The sequence below is a fragment of the Hemicordylus capensis genome, chromosome 1 (assembly GCF_027244095.1).
Source record: "Hemicordylus capensis ecotype Gifberg chromosome 1, rHemCap1.1.pri, whole genome shotgun sequence".
In the NCBI taxonomy this organism is placed as follows: domain Eukaryota; kingdom Metazoa; phylum Chordata; class Lepidosauria; order Squamata; family Cordylidae; genus Hemicordylus; species Hemicordylus capensis.
Window position 1 is genome coordinate 273,780,694 of NC_069657.1, and position 25,142 is coordinate 273,805,835.

The 25,142-nt window shown below is 43.5% G+C and overlaps 1 long non-coding RNA gene across 1 annotated transcript; it reads left to right on the plus strand.

The window, feature by feature from the left end:
• Positions 1 to 2,452: 2,452 nt before the first annotated feature.
• On the plus strand, positions 2,453 to 15,514 carry LOC128340454 (uncharacterized). The gene is made up of 3 exons (XR_008313728.1): positions 2,453 to 2,491; positions 10,069 to 10,125; positions 15,448 to 15,514. It is a non-coding gene; the product is annotated as an uncharacterized LOC128340454 (long non-coding RNA).
• The last annotated feature ends 9,628 nt before the right edge of the window (positions 15,515 to 25,142 follow it).

The following is a 25,142-nucleotide window of genomic DNA, read 5'->3' on the forward strand; positions in this document are numbered from 1 at the left end:
GGTTCCGGCCCACCGGGGCATTGGAGCTGTTTACCCCTGGGTGCTTCCAATGTGACAGAAAAGTGGTGGACGCAACATGTCTCTGTATGCTAAATGCATAAGCATGCTTTGGAGGGATGGGGCAAATCCCCTTTAACAATGTTTTACTCCCATCATTCTGAGTTAGGTTAAAGGACTGACTAAACCACATTATATGACCTTGCATGTGTGCCTGAAGAGAGAATTAGACCCTTCCTGACATAGCCCTGGGGTATCTTGTTCCAGAGCACTAAGCCTATGAAGAACACAATGGGTAGACTTCAAATCAAAAGGATTCTGTTCTCCTCTACGATTACTTTCTGCCAGATGATCATGCATTTGCTGTGAAAATAAAAACCATGTTATGTAAATGTGATCACATGTTGGTTCATTTAATTTGCCGTTACCATCAGAATAGCACATTTAACACAAGGGAATGCAATCCGCAACAAGGGAGTGAATTAACTACCCACAAATTGTTCACTAACTATGAAGTTTTCCAAGGGAATTCTCTAAGGTCTATCTGTACCAAGAGCATGGTATTAGAACTCTAATACCACATGTTTCCATTTGAACAGATGGAAGGGAAAGGTTGGCTGCAATGTGTTATTACTTAAGTGAGGGTGGGGGGGGGGGTCTTACTGATATAGATCAAGGGTGCTGTTTAAATTTACTTAGAGGAATGATGATTTTGTAATCCATTCAAGCCTGCAAGAGTAATTACTTCATAATTAGTTGTAAGTGGCTAGAAAGCTCGAAGGTTCTTTTGCTTTTGTGGTCCAGAGAGCATAGTTCATCCGGTATTCACATCTTTTCTTTAATGTGTTAAAAGATGTAATAATCTAGATCCAGCTGCTGCTGGACCTAGATTAGTATTTCTAGATGACCGTTCAGATGATACCTGACTTATTGACTAATTGTTCCAGAACTGGACAAGCCCTTGTGCCAGGAGAAAGAGAGTTTTTTAAAAAATACATACATACATACATACATAAAAATAAAATAGTATAGTGGTTAGAGTATTGGAATAGGATTGTGGAGATCCAGGTTCAAATCCTCATTTAGCCTTGACGCTCACTGGTTGACCTTGGGCCAGTCTCTGTTGTACTATTCAGACATTACATTGTGCATGCATACATATATCTATTATTCTATTCTATTCTATTCTATTCTGTTATACCGCCAATCCTAAAGTGTCTCAGTGGCTCATACTATTTTATTTTTATTTATTTACATTAAAATAAAAAATACATAACAATTAAAATTAAAAACCAATTAAAAGCAGATTAAAATTTCAATTAGTACTAGATATCATTACAAGGTTTTGTATGAATGACTGTATATGTGTTCGTATTAAAGTGAACCTGAGTTGGGCACGCTCAAATGTAGAGCTCAGATAGGAAGTATACTATTATATTTGCACTGATGAGAATGTCTTAATTGTAGGTGCATATAAATCTGCATGTGCATACACTGTACACAGATTGTACATGAGTTAAATGTAAGGTGTGACTAGGGCTCATTTCTCAGCCTCCCAGGTTTGTTGTGAAAATAAAAGTGGGGAGACCATGTATATCACACTGAGCTCCTTGGAGGGAAGATAGACTATAAATGTAATGAAATAAAGAATATTTTGAAGGTAGCCTTCTTCTCTGAGGAAAGTGAACATTGTCTCTGAAAAGCTCTCATTTAACTAAACTCTTGAGAAAGCGGCTGATCTATGTACCTGTGTTCTAACATAATTAGCATAGCAGTTAATCCAGCCATGGCACTCACCAGCTACACAAGCACATGGATATTCCTGGCTTCAGCTGCAAATATTGCTGTCCTCAGAGAAGTATGAATTGGCTTGATCCTATATTACTTTACATTCCACACTTTAATAATTTTTGAGTAAAATGTTTTAACACTTATTGCAGAAACGTATAGTTAAGGTTCAGATTAATAACATGAATTTTTCAAAATTAACCAAAAGCAATACGTTAACAAAGTGATTGTAAAAGCAATAATAATGTTATATGAGACAGAACAGCAGATAAATGAGTGACATCTTGTCTAGTCTAAAAAGGGAGTTAATCCATCTTCCCCAGAGCTGTGTTTTTGAATGACACAACCTATCACAAAAAGCACTAGTGTGAATCACTCACACATTGTAACATACCAAAGAGTCCTCAGTATACTGAAACTGCTATCATTTAAATTAAGTTGAATCCATCTTAATTTTAAAATAATCTGAGAAAATAAACTTTGGTATATATTTGAGTCCAGATTTTAAACCTCTCCATGGTCCAAAATTCAAATACATAATGTTTCTAGTGCAAACAAATTCAAATAAACTACATTTCCCAGAGGTCCTTGCACCTTGGTTGTTGCTGTTGCAGCACTACAAATGCCTGAAAGAGGGAGGGAGGCAGACACCTGCAGAGAGGGAGGGGAAGTGTTGGCAATGCTGCCTGCCATGCCTTGACACAAGGTAAGTTAAGGAGAAGTTCATGATATCATGAACTATCATAGTATTGTCTAACAGCCGCAACGTTAAGAGATAATGTAGCTCAAACTTGTGTTAGTTGTTACCCACTAACCTGAATTAAAGCCAAACAATATGTTTAAAGTTATGTCTAGGTTGGTCCTGAGTCTTCAGATAGGTTGATGGTGCCCACAGAGAGACCTGTCCATAGGAACATAGGAAACTGCCATATACTGAGTCAGACCATTGGTCTATCTAGCTCAGTATTGTCTTCACAGACTGGCAGCGGTTTCTCCAAGGTTGCAGGCAGGAATCTCTCTCAGGCCTATCTTGGAGAAGCCAGGGAAGGAACTTGAAACCTTCTGCTCTTCCCAGAGCACCTTCATCCCCTGGGGGGAATATTTTGCAGTGCTCACACATCAAGTCTCCCATTCAGCTGCAATCAGGGCAGACCCTGCTTAGCTAAGGGGACAAGTCATGCTTGCTACCACAAGACCAGCTCTCCTCACTCCCACAGTGTCCCTCCCACTGGCAGCTCCCAGCCCATAAACCTTCCAGATTAGCTCTCTGCCTGGTATTGCAAGGTCTGGCAGGCCACAAGATGTGGCTTGTGGGCTGGGTTGAGCTTGGTGAACCTCAGGTTTTGCAGGCCTGCTTTAGATACAGGCTGCATTCACATGTAACTTGGAACCATGGGTCCAATGGACCCGCAATTCCACTTCCCAGCCCACTTCCACTCTCCTGGCTGAATTTGGACATCACAGAGAGCATTCTCTCTGCAGTCGGTGAGACTGCAGAAAAGAGAGGGAACTGGCTGTGTGGGCTTCCTTCTGGCATGAAGGACAGCCCACACAGCCAATCATGGTTGGAGGGAGGGAGATGTTTGGTCCCTGAACTCCGATCACAGTGAACGTAGCCTGCAGTTCTGAATGTGGATGAGACACAGGCTGTGTGGAACCTCAGGTTGAGGCAATGAAACTTACTACAACCTGAGGGTTCAGATTGCAGTTTGAAAATCCAAGCCTCGGGTGAGTCACCTTGCAGAACCAGAGTTGCATTCATTTGGACGTCATGGTGAGACAACCTCTGCCCCCTTAGACTCCAGTTCCATGTTATGTGTGAATGCAGCCACACTTTCTAAGTGCCAGAGCTTACAAATGTCAAGGTGGATCCATCACTCCCATCTTTATTTCCATCAGAGAGTGTATCCTACACATTCACAGGGCAAGTTTAATTAGTGGCAAAGCCCCTTTGAAATTCGGGGTTCTAGATTGTTTCCATTCTCTTTGATGAGAATGTTGTAGAGTTTAGAATGTCAGAATTTAAGTATTTAGCTTCAACCTTCTTGTTTATTTGATGTGGAAATAAATATATATATTCCCAACACCTAGAAAATCAATACAGTGCACAATTGCATAAGGCCCTTCAGGAAACTGTATAATGGTGACCATTTCAACACTTTTGATTTGATTGTTTTGTCTTCTATTCCTAAGACTTACCCAGCAGCTGTGTTTCTGAGACATGGGTTCTGCTTCTTATGTGATCTCAGTGGACACTGGCAAACAGTCGAAGAGAACGAGGTTGTCTTTCTGTTATTGTCAAAGGCACAATGGGGGAAAAAATGCAGTGCAACATTTTGTCTTGGGAAAGGAGCTGGCATTTCAATCTAAAACAGCTTTTCCAAACAGTTGCTCCTTCTTTTTGGATGGTTTGCTCCGTTGTGTGGGCCCTTCCTGTGTATGAAACTTGTTATTTTTAGCAAAGTCAAAGAAGACCCATGTAGCTGGGCAGACTAGGTGGGCTTTCCTGATGACTCACGGAGCTCAGGACAAGCATGGATCTCACTCCGCTTACACAGCTGTGACGTCCCGACGCACACTTGGTCTGCACTATCACATGTGCTACCACAAAATGTTAAAACATCAAGAACTCAAATGTTCTTTTGTTCCCTTTCCTCCTTGTGTATGTTTTACTCAGTAGCTTTGTTTATTTTTTTAAAAAATATTTCCTTTTTGTTTGCATTTCTTGGCAAAGGATCCTTGATGTTTTTCTAAATGTAGAATCTTCTTTTGGTCCCTCTGCCAGCAATATTGCTGTAGCTTAACCGCAAGTGAGTTCTGAGGGCTTCCATTTCTCTATAGCTCCAGGGGTGTTACTGCAGGACCAAAAATAGTTTTATTATTTGCATTCAGTTCTTAATCACTCTGCCTGGATGTATTCCCAAATAAGAAAATCATTTTTTCTCATTTCCTTCTTTGTTCTAGCATTAGCTATGCTACATAGTACAATTCTACTGAGGAGGATAGAACTGTATGGTTGGAAATTACCTGGAGCAAATATGAAATATGTGCATACATCTCTATCAGGTTATTTATCACATCTGTATCTAACTCTTTCAATAAAGGTGGTGTACATTGAGTTGTCTCATTTTATTCCCACAACAATGCTCTGATGTAGATTAGACTGAAAGATAAGCTTTATTCAGACATTATGTTGTATGGGTTGTCTTTACCCTCATATTTATCTTTATGTGAATAACTTTACAAAGTTAAAAGCCCTTCCAATGCAAAGTACAGATAGGAATTGTATTGGTGTACCTGTGTGCAACACAACGCGTGAATAACTGTACAGATCACTGTACGAGTGTTGAATATAGTGAGGCTCTTCTTGCACACAGCCTAACCCAGGCTAGGGAAGCCTAGCCGGGGTTAGGCTGTACATGAGAACCCCCAGGATCGGGCCTGCTCATGGCGAGGCGCCACCTGAACTGGCTTTGTAGCCTGGCTTTTAGCCAGGGTTGAAGGCGCCAGCATGCCATTAACCCTGGCTCCCTGATTTTGTGCAGGCTTGCATTGCTTCCAGTCCAGCTGCACATAGAGCTCACATCTCCTGGGGGAATCCCCCAATGCACTGAACTTGGCATGTGGTGCATTGTGGGATTCCTGGAAGCTAGGACGCGTCTTTTGGTCTCTGGAGCTGTGCACTGTTCAGCAAAGCACTGTTTGTCTGAAAGCACAGTCTGCGCTCCCAGCAATATATGCGTGCTCGTCTGGGGGGAAGGTAAGATTTACATAGCCTCCCACCAGCCTGCCTGCTTCCCTGCCCACCCGGTTGTGTGAATAGCCCTAATGTGTGAATAGGCCTGCAAAAAGACATCCAGCTCCTCATGGGAGCCATTTAAACTCAGGTCCCCCTCAGTCCTAGTCCACTTCTGTATCTATTAGATAACTTAATGAGCCCACATAGTCTACAAGACTATTTAGCTAGTTAGTTAGTTACATTGTTATTGCATCACCATTGGTCAATTCCAAAATAAAGTTACAAGAACTAAAAACAAAGTAAACATTGAACAATTAAAATAACTGCTTTAGAACTGGTGTGGACCAAAGGAATCCAACTGTTTAATTAAAATAAAGCACCACAAAGGCTTGTGGTGGGTGTTGATGCAATGTGGTTTCTGCCCAGTGTTCTAACAGCAGTTGAACATGGATCTGTTGGTCCTAAGAGATAGGAGAGCACCTTTCCAAAGGGATGGGTGATGGCCTCCATAGCCCTCGGCTGATTGAAAGGGAGCTGGGTTCAGATCCCCGAAACTGGAGTGGCAGAGAAAGGCACCATGAGGCAGCCAGGGCACAACCAATCCCAAAGAAGGTGGCAGGAGCCCTGGGGACAGTCCACCAGACTACCGTAGTCCTAAACCTTGGGCGTGAAAGATCCTGGCTCAGTGGGAAATTTTCCTCACACAGCAGTCCTGGCATCTGCTGATTATATGCACACTTACTTGAGAATAAATTCCACTGAGTAAACAATAGGACTGGGTTGAAGTAATCTAAACACTCCGCAATCCAGTTCAACAGATGAAACATTACAAGTAGTAACTGTGATTTAATTAAACCACATATATTAGAAACTTTCTTTTTATGCCTATGAGTGTATGTGTTAAGGGAGAGAATAGGGTGGGTGGAAACCCTCTGTAAGACAATTAAGATGTTGGCCCATGTCCCTTTTGCAAAGGAACATCAACCTAACCTCCTGCATTAAAAAAAAAAAAAAAAAAAACATCTACCAGTAGGCTCTAAGCTGCTGGCCTGTCAGAAGTCTCCTTCAAAGAGCTGAATACCAGCACCTCCTGAACTAACAATAAGACATGTTTTACTAGTAGTGATGAAACATCTTCTATAAACACTCCCTACCTTACCGCCGTCCTTTCCCCAGTATTGATTCACCGCTGAAATATTTGTGTCGCTGGAGTTCAAGTGCATGAAACCGAACCTTCCGTTGCTTGGGCTTGTACAGACGCCATGAAAAGCAGCATGCACTTCAGCAGTTAGTGAATTAAATAAGCAAAAGCCTCCTAATGGTCTCCATGAGACCAGCACAGCTGACCTTAGCAAAGAGAATGATAATAAAATGAAGAATACAAACAAAAGATGGAACACTGTGCCTTTTATGGTTCCTATCAATGCAGCATGCTGGGGCTTAATGTTACATGTTATAGTTGTCTGGCCCTCAAAAGGCATAGGCCTGATGTTAGCTATAATATATACTTGCTGCCAGCATATCTCCCCTCCACCCCAAAATTCATTATCCCCTATTGTTCTTCACTGCATAATGCAAAATAGATTGGGAGTACAGGCAAATGGAGATAACTATGATGTTCCTGAATGACACTGTTAAATGAGGCTGGCCATTTTTTAAAAAAAAGTTTTCTCCTTGGCATCTCTTAGAGCTTTCAGAAGAGTTACTTATAGATTTGATATCAAGCCACAGATGTGGCAAGCAAAACATTATTCATATCTGTGTATATTGTTTTATTTCCATTTCTAAGCTGCTTTCCCACTCAGGTGTCCTGGACCTCAAAAAGTAGGGGAGGCAGTGGGGTGTGTGTGTGCGCGCGCTAATGTGCCCGGAGGGGGTACAAATGTGTGGAGACAGAGAGAAAGAGGAGGGGGGGATTTTTCCTATACTTTTAATTTTTAATTTCTGCAGAAACATACAGCAGAAAACAAGCTACAAAAAACACCAGTGAGCATAGAAACAAACATATCACTTCATTTTTCTTATTATTACTCCACTTAATTTAAAATATTTGTAAATACATTTATAAAATAAAAATCATTTTCAATCTTTCAGATTTTATATACACAGATTTCTGGGGCATCAATAACACTCAAAAAGGGCAACCAATGTTTCAAAAAGATAAATGAGGTTCAGAGTAGAGAGGCAATCCTCAACAGTGAGTTTTTAGTTCTATAATATTCATGCACTGTGCCTTACTACTACAGCTTGGATCCTTTGGAATTTAACTTTTGATTCAATATTGGACCCATTTAGAGTTTGCTCTCATCTTTTGAAATAGAGCAGGTATATGTTCTTACTGCTCAAACTGATGGATGTTTACTCTGAATCAAGTTCCACTAATTTCAGTGGGTCTCTCCCAGGAAAGTGTGCACTTAAAAGTGTTGTATAACTGAATTCCATATTTACACAAGTGTCATACTTTTTACTTTGATCAGTTACTATTTCTTATAGTTTTTCTTTTAAAAATACATTTAAAACATTCTTTTAAAAAAATGATTGCAATAAACTCATTTTAACAATATTGAAAACAGATCGGTTTGGATGAATCTCCCACCAGTCCTTCTAGTCACATGAGAGAGAAGCATGGCTGCACACATCTCCTCTCTGATCTGTTGCACTGCCCACCATCATGTATTCATAGGAGGGGATGGTTCATCCAAGCCACCCCTCAATGTACAGATTAAAAACTACTATAATGTACATGTTAAGGGACCTCTGCACGCCCCCCCCCAACCACTCATGATTAGGTGATGGCACAATAATGTGCCAGATGGGGGGAGGGGATGTGTACACCCACACTCCTCCCCCACATGATTGAACTGGTCAATTGAAGTATTGTCCAAACTAGTTCTGTGATAGATTATATTGTTTTCCCATTAAATAAGCAAGTATAAACATAAGCCTGAAAAGTAGCAACATTCATCACAACTCTGTCACCCTGAGAGACTTCAAAAAGCCTCCCACCTTCTGGGATCCCTGTCAGGCAGCTTATAACAATAAGCACCCAAACTGGCTTCAGTCAATTCCAACCATTAAGGCATTAGGAATTCAAAGATCAGGAAAGTGTCAAGGAAGATGGTAAAGAAGCAGAGATCTGGGACAAAGATGGCTATAAAGAGAAACCAAGAGAAATTTAGGAAGGTACAAAGAGAAAAGAAACTCGGGAAAGAGCAAAGGGGAAGGATAAAAAACAGATGCTAGCACAAAGTCAGCAAAAATAGAGAGGGAAAGAGTGCTTGTTACATGCTAAATTGCTATTAATTTTCATTAAGTACATTTTTATGCAGCTCTAACAGACCTTGGATTTTTTCCTAGTTCTAGAGAGTATTGAATGTAGACCTCAACACTAAGGTTGACAATCTATGGACCAAAAACGTGGGATATCTGAATTTCAAAACCCTGAAATCATTTGGAGTGTGGACAAAATCCATTTGCCAAGCCTTTGAATGTGGACCAAGAATCTGGGAAACAAGTGCATTAAAAGTCCAATTATGTACCTATTTCAAACAGTGACTGGAGCTTGAGATGTTTTGTCTTGATGGAAGCAAATGTTGGCAAGGTGAACTATTTGGCAGTGGCAATGTTGTACTGATAGCTTACAGCCAATCACACAAGGAAAAGAACAAATCAACGTGGTGGTGATGCAAAGCATAACCCCACAGGGCTCCTATGGACACATGCAGCTCAGCATCAGAAAGGCTGCCCCGTTTCCCTCCAAGTTAGGGAATGTTCCACATGTGTATCTTCACTGCATCTCCAGAACATTCCCCAGATGGCACAGCCTCTTCTCCCAGAGAATTCCATGTCATATTAGGGCAGTACACATGTGTTGGAACATGTGGGTCAGGGCAAACATGTTCTTAGCAGAGATTTGAAACAGTGAGGTCCTTAATTATCTGCACTAAGGTATCTGGCTGTAGCACTATAGCAGGGGTGCACAATTCAAATGTGGGCCAGAATCAACCATGACTTGGCGTGCGGGGGCCGAGGTTATTACATTAATTCTTACACATTAATTCTTACATTAAATATAATTATTAAAAATCTTAATAAAAGTGAGAGGGCACAGGGTTGGAGTCAGGAATAAAAGTGAGGGGAATGAGGGAAGGTGCCAGCAGTAGGCTCCAGCCCAGAGGTGGGGGATATCTGGTCTCAAGTGTCCAACTGCACTGAACCTCCACTGCTCATCAGCAGGACAGACCCAAAGTGCTTCCATTCCTACACGATATTCCTCTCTGGGGGCAGCAAAAAGGTCTCTGCAGGCCAGATCCGACCTCTGGGCCTTTTGTTGTGCAGGCCTGGATTATAGCAATATTTTTGTGTGCTTGTTAAGGCAAAAGGAGGAAAGATCTCCTATGCAAGCACTGAATGAACAGAAGCTGCAGAAGTGCAAAAATACTTTTTTTGCATTGATATAGCACTTTGTGTATAAAATACTTCCTGTGTACCTCAGTAATCCTTGCAACATACTCCTATGACTGGTTGGTATTATTATATTGCAGGCAGGCTTCTGAGGCATAGTTACATATCTAAGCCTGCTTCATGGACTCTTTGCTAAGGTAAGATTTGAACCAGCTTCCTGATGCACAGTTCAGTCAGCCTCAGAACTGCCTATATGCCCCATCTCAAGCCTGTACATTTGTGACCCACATACCCATATGAATAGTGTATAGCAGAGGATTGCTAAACCTCCAGTTTTATTTTTTTATTTTTTGCTGCCTGCTTGAGACTATAAAAACAGGGTGGGAGATAGGAGCATTCAAACATCTTACAGCCCTAAAGCCCCTGGTGGCACAGTGGTAAAACTGCCGCCCTGTAACCAGAAGGTTACAAGTTTGATCCTGACCAGGGGCTCAAGGTTGACTCAGCCTTCCATCCTTCCGAGGTCGGTAAAATGAGTACCCAGAATGTTGGGGGCAATATGCTAAAAATAATTGTAAACCGCTTAGAGAGCTTCCAGCTATAGAGCGGTATATAAATGTAAGTGCTATTGCTATTGCTATTACAGGTCACCATGTTAGGCTTGGTGGATCACATGTTGTGTGAGCCAGCCCCACTCTAAGCATTTATTCCTGGGAGTATCTTGTCTTAGAAGAACACTCCAATTTAATATAAATATGCATGGGCACTCTTACTCCTGGACTTCTGGGCCAAAGTCCAGGGCCTTCACATTTGGGGTCCTCCAAATCCTCCTTAGTCTGTCCTGGGTGGTGCTGGGGGGAGTGGGGAAAGAAATATGTGGGATGGGAATATGTTAAGTTGCATGTTGAAATGTTTCTGCTAATGCATATTTGCATAAAAATACCTGTTTTATATTCTTACATTCTTGTGAGTTCAGTTGCTGTTTGTGCCCTCGAGAACGCACATGTTAAAAACACTGCGTGTGTCATGGTGTGCTTGTTTGTGTGTCCAGGCTCCAAAATTACCTAGGTGCACCTCTGTTATCCTCTCCCATTTTTGATGGGAGAAATAGTATGAATGAAGGCACTGCCTAGTCAAGTGGGCCAGGTTCACAGGTCCAGGCTCCAAAATTACCTAAGTGCACCTATGTAAATATGTGAAGAAGAAAGATGTAGAGGAAAAATGGCAGTTCAGTCCCCAAATAAAGCAAAAGCAAAACCAGTTGGTGAGAAAGTAGCAAAGCAAAAGGTCTTGAGATAGTTCTTTAGTACTGAAGAACTACAAGGATTTATTTAAAGAAAAGGTTACAAACGAATGTGAAAAAGCCTGCAGCTTAATTTCAGCTGTAGCTCATGGCTGAAGAGAGAGACTGAAACAAACAGCCCTCTCTGGAGAGAAAAAATGGAGACTAACACTGGAAGAGCAAAGAGGGGAGGAGTCCAGCACTTTTATCCATGACCCTAACACCCCCCCTCCCGTGGTCACTATGAGAGATTGCCGCTGAGAGCTGATGCTGCCAGGGTCCTAGTAGAAGAAAAATTTCCGAATTTTTAAAAAATGCAGAAGAAATACACAAGAGAATGCTTAAACCATTCCTTGCCTCATTAGATTTGGGCCCTACTACATCTCTGCCCTCTCCCCTATTAAAGCAATCACAATCTCTTAAGATCTGAAGTGACTTCCCTTTTAAGAATGATATTTATGTACCGGGTTTGAAATGCACACAGAGAAGCATTTGTGGAGGGGGAGCTGCTGCAGCCATACAACAGGGACCTTAGGAGAAGATAAAGGCTGAAGAGCTAGAAAAACATCAGTTTAATGTAATTGGTGCCTCTTTGAGCAGCATAATGAAATGATAAATGGCACCAATAATGATACTGCTGTATGAGTGCTTTAAAGAGCTGTTTGTGAAAGTAGCTAGGGTTTCCTTCTAACTACTGTTTCTTTCAAGCAATCCCACGCAACAAGGTCAGGAAGTCAGCGCAAGACCACCCTGGTTGGGGGGGATATGCTTTTGACACAGAGTTGTGCCGAATCCCTCAGCTGAGAAATGTCATCTAACACCTTTCATCTCGATGGTGACTCATAAACAGGAAGCTCAGCCCTGTCCACGACACTGTAGCTTTTCCATATCCTATATCTTGTTATGAAGGGGAGGGGGAAAGAAGGGATACTCTTGCCCTCTGCAAAATACCCCCAAACAAAGCAAAACTTCAGTGGGAGATTTCAAGCAGCTGCCCTCTGCTTTCAGTGCCAAAATAAATATTGCCAAATTAGTCAGCCCCACTGAACAACTTAAGCGCTAAGCACAAATTTATCAACTGAAATGAAACGGTAGAGTGGCCAAGCATCCAGCAATGGTTTCGTTCATATTTTGTGAGTATAGGTGTTTTTGTTGGCTAATTGCTGCCTGTGACATTGGCTTGGAACAGCAAAGAAAAAGAAAGCATGCTTGTTACACCCAAGATGAAGAGCTTGTGCCACAGGACCCAAGCAAATGCACTCCGACACATATTTACACATGCAAAATCTATCTTTCTAAGTAGAGATCCAGCAATGGATAAAATACCTCTTTTTGAAAAATCCACATTTAAATAAGGTAAAATAATAGATTGTTTGATTGTATTTTTAACTTCCTTGAGCTTCACACATAGCCACAGCATTTAGAACATACGTGGGGCTGAAAGATGACTGAGCTCAAAACTTATGTACCCTGCCTAACTTCATGTAGAATCTTTCATGTGAACCAGGGTTTATACACATACATCGCTGTATGAGAGTCCATACAGATGATCAAAGTTCCTGGGATGGATACTCTTTCTCCAGGGTAGCTTGGTTGTCTACAAGAATTTTACTGCACATCAGGTACAGATTTGTAGTCAAGTGGTCCTCTGTAACCACCAAAAGTCCCTCCTGGGCAATCAGCCCCTATGAAAATGGGATCACATAGACCACATGCATGCAACATGCTTTTAGATGTTCATTCATGCTCATGTGAAATGTTTTGTGTGCTGTGGAGGAGGGCATGTAAGCATGAGGGTCACCTGCAGATTATCACAAGTATCACCTAATGAGGTCATTCTCACAACCAGACCTACCCGGGTAGGGCAGTGCTAGCCCAGGCAGGGCTAGTCATGAGAACTGCTGGGATAGGGACTGATCTCAGCAATCCTCTGCTGAGTAGCCTGGATTTTGTACCTGGGCGAAAAGTGATGTAGAAGGGTGCCTGAGCGTGTGAAAGCTGAAGCTGCCACAGCCTGAGCTTCCACAGAGCCAAGAGGAAGAAGCAGCTCAGCAGTGGGGAATCCTCCCATTCACCATGCTCCTCATGTGATGTATTTTGGGATCCCAGAAGATGCAGGCCAGGTTTCTCCCATCCTCCTTGCTGCTCCAGCAGTCCTTGCGCTCTGGTTGTGTGGGTGCATGGCACAGCGGGGCCTAGAGCAGTGTTGATCACGTGGGGCAGGAAGCAGGTAAGCTCCTGATTCTCTAGTAGCTAAGGTTGTGTGAACAACCTTAATTATGTTTATACATTGATCCTTTGTGGGGAACCTGATTGTGCTGGCCTGCTTGACATTACTAGCTTCCATTTTGAAAGGGGAAAACTCCAAGATTAACTAAGGAACCAGCTGAATCTATAAGGTTATGGAGACTGGTAACAATTGGTACTTGACTCAAAATTTCCACAGCATTCTCATAAGAATGAACATTGAGGCTACTTATCCACACAAATACTGATGGTAAACTCCTACTTTTAGGCTTGAATTTGGATGATGGAACATGTAAGATTTGAAAAGGCTGTCAAAACACCTTGACTTATTTCCAATGCATCAAATAGAATGTGATTAAACACAGGCAGCAAAGTTTAGCGGTTCCTGAATAAAGACTTGTGATTTGGTCCATTAAAATTAATGCCTCCTATATATAGTTCAGAAGTGGGGGGAAACTCCACACAGTTTGGGGAAGGCCCAGAGGTAGTAATTTACTTCTAGAACAGACTCCACAGAAACGATACAGTTAGAGCCAAAGGTTGACGATTTTAGGCTTCTGCTTCTAAACATTGCCTCCAGTGCTAATTGCACTGATCCTAATTGATTCTTGCTGCCTGATCCTATGGATTGGTGTAACCAATGGTTTGAAATTCTACATCGGCTAAAGCATGATCCTGTGCTTGGGGAACAGAGCAAATACACCTATTTCTCTTCCATCCACCCGCTCCTCCAAATTACCATGAGTTATGACTGGTGTATGTTTTTAATCAAAATAACCGTTAAAGAGGAAACGTGCTTCTTTAGTAGACAATACAGCATACCAATAAGTGCAGCATAGTAGGATGTGGAAAGATAAAAAGTCTAGAGATGACAGCAAAGCTCACTGGAATTGGGCCTCGGAGAAGAGGTGAACATTAGGAGACCTCTGAATATCTCTCTGGCTGAGATTAAAATCTTATTCGGAGGGGAATCATCTGTTACTCAGCCAACCTCCAAATCTGCTCTCCTCCAACCCTCTCCCAGTCTTCTATGCTCCCAACTTCCATCTGTTTAAGCAACATCTGTCTGAGGCAGCAGCAATGATGCCACTCCAGCCCTGGGAAGACCTGCTCCCTGCATACTGGTAGAATGCAAGAAGAAATGCCCTCATTTAAAACACAAGAAGAAAAGCCCTGCTGGATCAGGCCAAAGGCCCATCTAGTTCAGCTTCCTGCATCACACAGGGGCTATGCAGGTGCACCTGGGAAACCCACAAGTGAAGTAAAGCAAACTTCCTTTAGGAAATGTAGTTTGTTGGCTTGGCTTTGGAAATAATTAGAGCCATTTCTGATTCATTAAGAAGTTGCTTGGCTGATTTTCTCAGCTAATCTGATGTGAGCGACAGATGTTGCCCAACACTATGAAAACACCATAATGTAGACAACTCACACAGACACACCTTTCTGAGTATTGCTCACATGCTCCTGCTGCCCTCTGTGCAATGCAAGCTGCAAATCTATCACAGTATCCACTTTGTTATGTGTAATGTGTAAGAGGTTCTTAGTTCTTTTCAGTGGCAGTGAAAAGTAGTTTCTCACAGGACATAGCATGGCTTTCCTTCCACTACACCACTGCTAAGGTCCTGCTTGCAGGGGGTGCTTCCTCTTTGTACATCTCAGACGTCTGACTTCAAGAAGTCACTAAAATTGTTTTTCTTACATTTATCCTTGTTTATCTTCTTTATTGAAGTAAATGGATCCAGCTTTCCCTTAAATAATATGAAGCATATGGGAAGGGGCTGTGTTAAGTTATAAAGTTGACAGGAATAAAAAGAACCCTTTGGTGATCCTTCCAAATCCATTTGATCTTATAGAATCTATGCCCTTGAACCTTTCCATTGGCAAAGAGAAATTCATGTTTGCAGGTAGCTCCTAATTTGCAATAAAATAAGCGAGGTCGTGGAAACCAAGCTGTGACAGAAATAATGTGTGCCCTTGAAATTTCTTTCAGATAAATTATTTTCCAAGGCATGTCATGTGAAAGGTATATTCTGCCAAGAAGCCCATCTTTGTCCAAGTCACACTCTCATATGGAACTCCAAGAACTACAATGTGGCAATAAAATCAGACGTTCAACACATCTGGATCTATGAATGAATATTCAGTACTTTGCATTACCAATTCATTTGTGCAGCGAAATAAACCTTGAAGCAAATTCTAAACTCTGTTAAGTTATTGGTAAGTGTGATGGAATATGTCTTCATCATCTTCCTTCAGAAGTCACAATCCTAAATATGTTTATGATTAAACAAATTATAGGTATTTCCATGGAACTTATTTTCCCTCAAAATATGCGGAGAATGGCAATATTATTTCTGATCCTAAGCATATTTGTCCCAAACCAGTAGCTCTGGTGTACTTAAAATCTGTGTGGTTGGGGACTATTCTATTCTGTCCAGATTTTGTGGAGGAGCAGAGTATTTCTTAGCACTAAATGGAGCAGAGGAATGCCTGCACTAGGGGTGTTCCTGAACCATGGTTTGAGCACCAGTGCAAACACTGTTTTCTGAGTGGGGAGTGGGAGCTTTAAAAAAGAGGAGAACAGGTTCTCACCTACTCTCCGCTGCCCCATGCAGCTTCTTGCTGGAGTGGCACTCGGCCTAAGTATCGCCATGTGGTGCCAGTGTGCACATTGCATCTGCACATGCATGGGCACCATTTGCATGCTGACAACACCATGCTGACAACACAAGCTGACAACACAAGCGGTGCCCATGCTGACAACACCATGCTGACAACACAAGCGGTGCCCACACGTGTGTGGATGCAATGCACATGCTCACACCGCATGGGGGTATTTGGGCCAAATCCCACCCTGGCAGGAAGCTGCATGAGGAGGCGGAGAGCAAGGAAGGACCTGCTCTCCTCTTTCTTAAAGCTCCCATTGCACCCCCAGGCCCCAATGAAGACAGGCCGCACTTAGTTGGAGTTAATCAGGGCCACTTTATTAATGTACAGCAGATAACAAACTTGCAAGGAGGTCCCTAACTAATCAGAGTGCAGGTACTCCTTCCGTGTAGTGGCCCCCTCCTAGTGAGGGCCATCCCACACCAGGGTGAAGGGCTAGGTACTGATTGGGCCGAGCTCCATGTCCTGACCTCCTCTCACCATGAGGCCTCACCCTACTAAGGGGGAAGCAGCCCGACCCACCCCAAACCCAAGCCGCCAAAGTTCTGAGCTGGTGAGTCATGCCGTGCCCTGAGTGGGGGCCATTCAAAACCCTGAAGGGCTGTTCCTTGACCTCCCCTTCACCCCAAATGGCCCTCCAACCAAACACCAGTACTGAGTTTACCTACCCCACACCCGCACTCTCCTGCCACAAAAGTGGGACAAACCTCTGTCTAGCCCCACTTACACCACCCAGCTAGGACTTCCTACAGACCTTGCTGCAAGTCCCAGAGTAATAGCTCATTTCCCCGATCAGTCAGATGTACTCCATCCTCCCTGTACAGTGCTGTGTCCTGGACCCGAATGTTAGGATGCCAGATCACACTGCCACTCAAGGCAGTGACCGCCTTCTGAATTTCCCTATTTACTTTCTTGCATGCCCTGCTAAAGCAGAACTGGTCCCCCTGGCCCCCCCAGCCCAGTCTTGGCAGCAGGTTAGACCGAACCAGACAGATATCCGGCCATCTGGTGGCCAGGCCACATAAATCTGTGATTGCCTGCAGGATCAGGGCCTATCCCTTCAGCAGACCAATGTCATTGCCTCCCAGGTGAATGACCAGGACATGCGGTGTCCCCCGTGTGGCAGCATACATACTTCCCCTCATCCTCTGAACCAGAGGAGGCTTCGGGATCTCTAGGCTGAGATGTAGGCTGCTTAGGTGTGAGGGCCTTCCCCTTCCCTTTATCCTTATCCTTGCCGGGTCCTTTCCTTGCTGGAATGGCCCAGTAAAACCCAGAAGAGTCAGTAAATGTCCTGAATAATGCAGCTGTCCTCAATAGGGCAAAGTTGCCCTCCCCCAGTGAGCTGCCTAAATGTTCCCCAACTATTGAATTTGGTGAATGCCCCAATGGATTTTAATTCAATGAGTACTAGGGGTGTGCACAGAACCGTCTCACCCGATTCGGTTCGAGGCTGGACTGGCCTCGAACAGAACCGGGCCAGTTCGTTCCGGCCCCCATCGAACCAGTCTGGTCCCGGACTGGTCCGCGAACTTTTTTTTTTTAAATGTTAAAGTAGGTACCTGTAGCCCCTTTGGGGGGCTTGCTATAGCTATGGGGGGGGGTCCTCACGAGTTCCCTCTCCCCCGCCAGCCTTCCTCATCACCACCGTGGCTGGGAAAACATAGCCTTTTTGGCCCTTTCGGGCCTCCATAAAAGCAAGCGGCTGCCATTTTGGCAGCCGCCATGCATGAACAAATGCCCTCTGTGAGGCCACGGCCTCACAGAGGGCATTTGTACATACGCAGCAGCCACCAAAACGGCAGTCGCTCGCTTTTACGGAGGCCCAAAAGGGCCAAAAAGGCTATGTTTTCTCGGCTGTGGCGGTGATGAGGAAGGCCAGCGGGGGGAAAGGGAACCTGCGTGGCCCCCCAATGGCTACAGCAAGCCCTCCGAAGGGGCTACAGGTACCTACTTTAACATTTTAATTTTTAAAAAAGTTTGCAGACCTGCCGGACCGGACCCAGTGGTCTGGTTCTGATCTGACGGAACCAGGGGGATTCGGTTCAATCACGAACCCATGAACCCCCGGAACTAACCGTTGGACTGCGGACCACTGGACCTGTCTTGCACATCTCTAATTACCCCAATGAATTCAACAAATGCCCCAGTAAATTTATTACTTGCCCCCCTGGAATTTGATAGATGCCCCAGCGAATTTAATAACTCCCCTCCGGCTCCCCAATTCCAATTCCATTCATCCAGTACAGGCTCCCCAATTCAATGTATCCAATACAGGCTCCCCCAGTCAATCAACAGGCTTAGTAAGTAAGGAGGTCGCCTATTAAACACTCCCCCCCAGTGCAAAAGAGCCAAAAAAAACCTGCTTGGATATCACCCAGGCCAGCAAAGGCCCCCGCTGCTTGCCCCCTTGCTACTCCTTTTCGGTACTATTTGCTTGTCTGTGCCGCTCACCTCCCTGATGGTCTGTGGGTCTGCTTGGCATTCTGGCCCAGCTGCTCTGTTCAGGCCAAACACTGCAGAACACTGGTTTGATTCCCCCCTACTTGCACTGGCCTGCCCACGTGGCCGCAGGACAAGCAACAGTGGTGGGGAGTGGTATTCCCTGCTTCCAAATGGTGCGCAAAGAGGTTCTCAAACTGCAGTTCAGGCACGCCCCTACCCTTCACTTGCTGAGCTCTGCCCAGAGTTTTGCTTCATGTAGCAGAAGGAAGTCCTCTTTATTTCAATGGAACTTATTTCTGCTTGGTCCCACAATTTCCAGCTCTTGCAGTCTCCAGTCCAAAATTATTGTGAGTGGGTTCAGACATAATGGCAACAAGTAAGTAGGAGAGAACCACCAATAAGCACATGCTCCTGATACCGCTGCTGCTTCTGGGTCATCTAAACCTGCAAATATCTAGTGGAGAATGATGGGTCCCCTCTGCCTCCTGACATTCACCAAACATTTGTAACCTATATTTACCCCCCAAAAAACCCCAAAACCCAACCCTATATATTTTGGAACCTATATATATTTTTTTTTAAAAAATGCAAATTTGTAAATATTGTGTAACTGATATTTAGAAAAGCATTTGTAACCTATATTTACAGAAACAATAAAAAAAATATTGTTGTAATGTTTTAAATTGTTCTGTGTTAACTTTTTGCTGTCATTTATTTTAACCAATGTTTTAATTTCTTTGTCGTCATTTCTGTTTTAACTAACGTTTTAGCTTTTCTGTTTTTGTTGTAAACCACCCAGAGACGTAAGTTTTGGGTGGCATAAAAATATGCGAAATAAATAAATAAATGTGAAGTTGCACAGAAAATGGCATTCTCCACCTGACATTAGTGAGTTTGGGTGACATGGAAGCAGTAGCAGCACTGGCAGTGGATGCTTGTTGGGAACAGGCAGTTTTTTGCCTAATCACTTGCTTCTGTTATGTCTGAATCTGCCTTGTATACTCAGTGGGACTTTTGCTTTTTTGAGCTGGAAGGATTGCAGGAATCAGAGTTATATACAGTGGCAGCGGCTACCTCTTGGGGCTAGGGGAAGGGCAGAGGGGAGGGGAGGGAGCCAAGGTGGAAGGAGCCACAGGCGGGGTTAATAGTAGGCAGGTCCAACCATAAGTTAGAAAGAAGTGAATCACCAGCCCATGGTTTTCTCCATCTGTAAAGCTGTATACTTGTCTCAACCAAAATCTCCACCATTCACACCAGCATTTGGCAGCTGGCTATTTAGTGCTAAATCCGCCCCTTGGTTGGGAAAGGAATCCTGCCCTTCGAGTAGAAAATAGCAATGCTCTCTCTCTTTCTCGAATGTCCCCATGCTTCTTCTTTCCTCTCAGGAGCGCCATCTCCTCTTCGATCAGGATTGCCTCCTTTTCTCCCCTCCCTTGCAAACTCAGCCCTCTCACTCCTCAGCCCTTAGCAGGACTAAGGAGATCAACTGAAGGGGGATTTGGAGTCTTGAGCACCTATTTGTAGCCTGCATACACACGTTTCACACCACTTGAAAATATCACAATGGGAGGCTATTCACATGCGTGTGCAAAACTGGGCTAAGGAAGCCCTGCGCGGTTTTGCACATGCGTGTGCACGGCAAATATGCACACACAGTACACACTTAATATTTTTTTAAAGCAAGCCTTATTTCTCCCTTTATATAATAAACAATATAAACAATTGTGGGATATGTCCTTGGGCTGCAGTCCTATGCACACAGAAGTTGCTTGGGAGTAGGCCCCAATGAGTTTCATTGGAGCTTCACTTGGAATACACTGTATAGAATTGGCTGCAGTTCTGTGCAACATATACTTGAGATAATCCTCTATCAGATTTGAAAATTAAACCTTATAAATAACAAACCTGTCCAAAGAACATACACTGAGGACCTCTCCTTTCAATACTACTACCACGCACCCCACCCCTACAAAAAGTAACATACAAAATAACCAACAGCAAACAAACACTGGCATAAGGACTACCGAGTGGTAGAGTGACTTGACTCTTTCAGATTGTCCTGGTTTCCAAGCTGGGCCTGTTAGGTTGCCCATGAAGAGAAGGCATTAATCTCAGAATTCAAAAATAAAGACAAAATGGAATCTCAAAATAAAAACAACATCTGCATTAAAGACACACACATTTATTTATTTATTTTATTTTATTTGTTGTTGCATTTATATACCGCCTTTTGTTAAAAGACAACCCCAAGGTGGTTTACAAAAGTTAAAACATACAATAAAAACCAATAAAAATATTATATATATATATATATATATAGAGAGAGAGAGAGAGAGAGAGAGAGAGAGAGAGAGAGAGAGAGAGACCAAATTTAAAATCTATAAAATACTAGGATAAAAACAATACAACAGGTATTTCAAACAAGGTAAGTCTGAAATGGACAAGTTAGTAATTTCAGTGAAAATGCCTTGTTTTATTTGGAAGCTATAACCCCCTCCCTCTCCTCACCCTCAAGAGTGAAGGGCCCTATCCACCCCCAGCACAGTACCTGCAGTGCTGGTGTCTATCTGATGTTTCTTTATAGACAGTGAGCCCTTTGGGGACAGGGTTCCATCTTATTTATTTGTTATTTCTTTGTGTAAACCAGTCTGAGCCATTTTTGGAAGGGTGGTATAGAAATCAAATAAATAAAATAAGAGAAGTGAGAGACAACGGCCGCATTCACATGTAACAGCAAACTGCAGGTAGACGAACTTGAGGTTAATTTTTACAACCGTGAATCGCATCGCAGACTGCAGTTCATCCAACCGTAGCCTCACAACGTCTGGTTTCAGGACAGGGGAGCCACTCCCTCTTCCTGGTCAACTGAAATGACATCCCAGCAAGCTCTGTGGTATGCCTCCAAGGCAGAAGAACATCTGCAGGGCAGCAGCCATTGGCCATGATCTTCAAGGGGGCATTCCAAGTGCGATTGTGCATTTTAGGAACGGACTGCCCACCTTCAGCAGAGAAAGGGCATTTAAATCCCTTTGAATGGCATTGAAGCCTTTCTCCGGACAGCAATTGCACTGCCACCCCCATAAGAGCCCCACAGCAAAACAGTCTCTCACAAGTACAATTACTATCACTGGGGTGTGTGTGTGCGCTGAGGGGCACAATTTCTAGTGTTATTCTTGGAAGTGATCATGATGACTTCCTAGGAGGGAATATGTATATGAGGGAGAGCAAAGGATCCTGGGGTGTGGTCCACTGTGACTGAAGATGCTCTTGCGATGGCAAAACAATCCATCCAGGAATACCCAAGCACCCAAACCCCCATGTCAGCTTGCTGCCCAAGGATTAGTCCTCTCATGAGAGTGCCAGTCCACTGGGGAGGACCAGAGGCTCCAATACCTCCAGTCCTCCATCAGACTGCACTCTCATGAGTTAAGGCACCCAAATCAAGGGCCCCCCACTTATGTGGAGCCCCCTTTCTCTCTGGTAAATAATAGAACTTTCCCTCTGTGACCCCCCTCCTCTCCAGGAAACACTTCCATACTCCCAAGGTGTAGTGGTCACTCCATGTGTCTGGGCGGTCCCGGGTGGGCATTCTAGGGAAATGCCTGGAGCAGGAATAGATCTTTACTCTCTTTTTTTCATGTTTAAATTTTTATTGATTGTAACAATATCTTAACATTCACATCACATTAAACAAATACCGACTTCCCGCTCACACCTCCTCGTGAATCACCAACTATAGAATTAACCCTTGCTATAATTAGTAATTCAAAACATATATCTTAAACCTTACAAACTCGATTTTGATCTACCCAACCTGCTTTTATTACTAAATTTCAAACCCTGTTGTAAAATCAATATTAGGGAAATAGTTCTTTAAGTATAATAAAAATGGTTTCCAATCTTCTTTAAAACATTCCAAATTTTGATCTCTTATCAGTGCTGTGAGTTTTGCCATCTCCCCATATTCCAAATTTTTTATCAGCCAATCTTCTTTTGAAGGCAGTTCATTACTCTTCCATTTCTGCACATATATTATTCTGGCCGCCGGAATAGATCTTTACTCTCATTCAGATTTTGCACGTTTGGACTGGCGTTGAACAGTATGCAGATCAGCCGCCATGGAGAATCATGGGTGAGGCCCCCCCCCCCCCCCCATTATCAGCAGTCCCAGGAAGGTAGGGTGGCTGTGCCAGGCAAAAACAAACATCCATACAGTATGTGCTAATGGAGGTCTGGAGTGGCAGAGGCTGCTTGACTACTTCTTCATGGCAGTTGCCAGGACAGGGAAAGGTGTTGCTGGGATATCCACCTGCACAGCTTGCTTGTGTTGAGCAACCAGGCTGGGTGGCAGCTGCTGTCCAGCCCACATGCATGTCTCCATGGCCTTTCACTCTCATGAGAGAGCAGTCCTTGGGGGAAGGGGCATCGTTACACATTATTAATGATCCAGCCACATCCCTGTTTACCCCCAGGACAGTTTTTCCTCATGAGAGGTGCATGGGTCTCTCCATGGCCTTTCACTCTCACAGAGATGGTCTGCTTCAGAGCAGCATCTGTCATCATCTCTCCTGTGACTGGAGGCAATACTGTTCCCACTGAATGGTTCTTTTCCTGAGTAATGCCAGAGACCGCATGCTTTTGCCCAAGGGGAAGGGACTGGGCCCCCCTTCCCCAACTTTATAGTAAAAATAAATAAATAAATAGAGCAGAGCCAGTCAAGAACTTCTGGGTGGGGCTGCCTTTTAAACCCAACCCTATGTATTTCTATCCTGCTGTATGTTATCTTTGCAGTGATCTAATTGGATTGCCCCGTTTATGGTGCCATCGCAACTACATGTGTTTCCGAATATATTTCTTTATCTATTCAGTTTTGGAGACCAAAACATATAGTGCCTGTCTTGCCATCCCATCCCCTTTCTCTCCTGATTCCCGGGGGGGGGGGGACAAGAAAGTGGGCATCCCCCATCTGACTTTTCCTTTTGATAGACTTAGAAACTTGGGATGGGACAAGGCAGCATCTCTGTTGCTGGGCGTTGGCTTGAGGAGCACAGAGACAGGGGGTGGAGCAAGTGCTCAGAGAGACACCATGAGAAGGCCAGCGAGAAGCACAACTGGTATGGAGCAGGCATGTTCCTGGGCAGTTCTGGGCCTCCCTCTCTATGATTTCAGTTCCAGAAACAGCACAAAACCCTGCTTATGGTGGCATCTGCATTTGGACAATGGTGTCTGCCTTCAGACATAACACTGCCACTTTCAAACCTCAGGTTGGAGCAGTAAAATTCACTACAAACTGAAGGTTCTAACTGGAGTTTGGCAAGGGAAACCGCAGGTCACATTTGTTTGTTTGTTTATTTATTTATAACAAATTTATATACCACCCAAAACTTATGTCTCTGGGCTTTTGCCACAAAACCACGGTTTCACACATTTGGATTTACACGAATTCCAACCTCTGCCCCATACAATTCCGGTTTGGCATTATGTGCGAATAAGAGAAACATAATGGAACTTTGTGCGAATAAGAGAAACATAATGGAACTTTGCTTAAAGTCTCAGAACAAGAAGGAAGGTGGGGGCTGCTTGCATGTTTACTTGTTAGTAAAAGAACTACCCAGAGGAAGTGCCAGACCACCATTATTTCTCACTTGCCCCCACATTCTCTAGATCTCTGAATGTTGCCAAGATTTGGTAGTGGCATTTTTAAAAAGAAAAGCTCTTCATGCAAATGCTGGAGAAATCCAATGCCTCCTGAGGGCTTCGTCGGGGTGCTGAGTGAAAAGAAAAGGGCTGGCTTCCCTCTGGAAAAGGGGAGAATGGAGAAAGGTAGTCAGGGCTCCTTCTGAACTCAATTTATTTGCAGACTGGGCAAGCTTTGTTTGCTGACTATTGGTCAGAATAGGTTCTTGTAAGCTATTCTGACTTCTGATTGGTTATGAGCAGGGATAGCCCTTCCCCACCCTTGTGGGGGTGGGGGAGAAAAGAAAAGTAGATCCTGATTGGTGTTGGGGCACTAAAATTGTGATTTGGCTAGTGACTAAGTATGGCCATTATTTCATTTGGGGGCAATGGATTTCACTGAACACCATAAGAGGGAGGAGATGGCTTTACAAAGTAATTTTAAAAAGGGACCAACAGCCAGGGCCATCTACTGGCAAGCAGTGGAAATGCAAGAGCAACATTCAAGCAAGAGAGAGACAGAGAAAGTCAGAGAGGAAGAGATGGTAGGCTTGGTGAGAGAATGTGGGGCTGGCAAGAATGTGGGGGTGGCAAGGAGGAGGGCAACGCCCCCTCTGCCCCAAATGAGGAGCCTCCATATGTACAGATGTATGCCTCACACCTTTGTCATATGCATATACGTTTGTCATATGCATAGGATAATGGTTTAGATTCACATGTCCTCAAAATGGGCTTAAATGGGTTGTGGATCTAGTAATTTGATTCACACTTGTTGAAATATAGCATACAGATTACTGTTGATATTCTAGTCAGCTACTTCATTTTAACATCTTTGGATACTTTCAGTAACGGGCTTTTAACTAAAATTAATTTTAAACTGTTTAATTTGGTTTTATC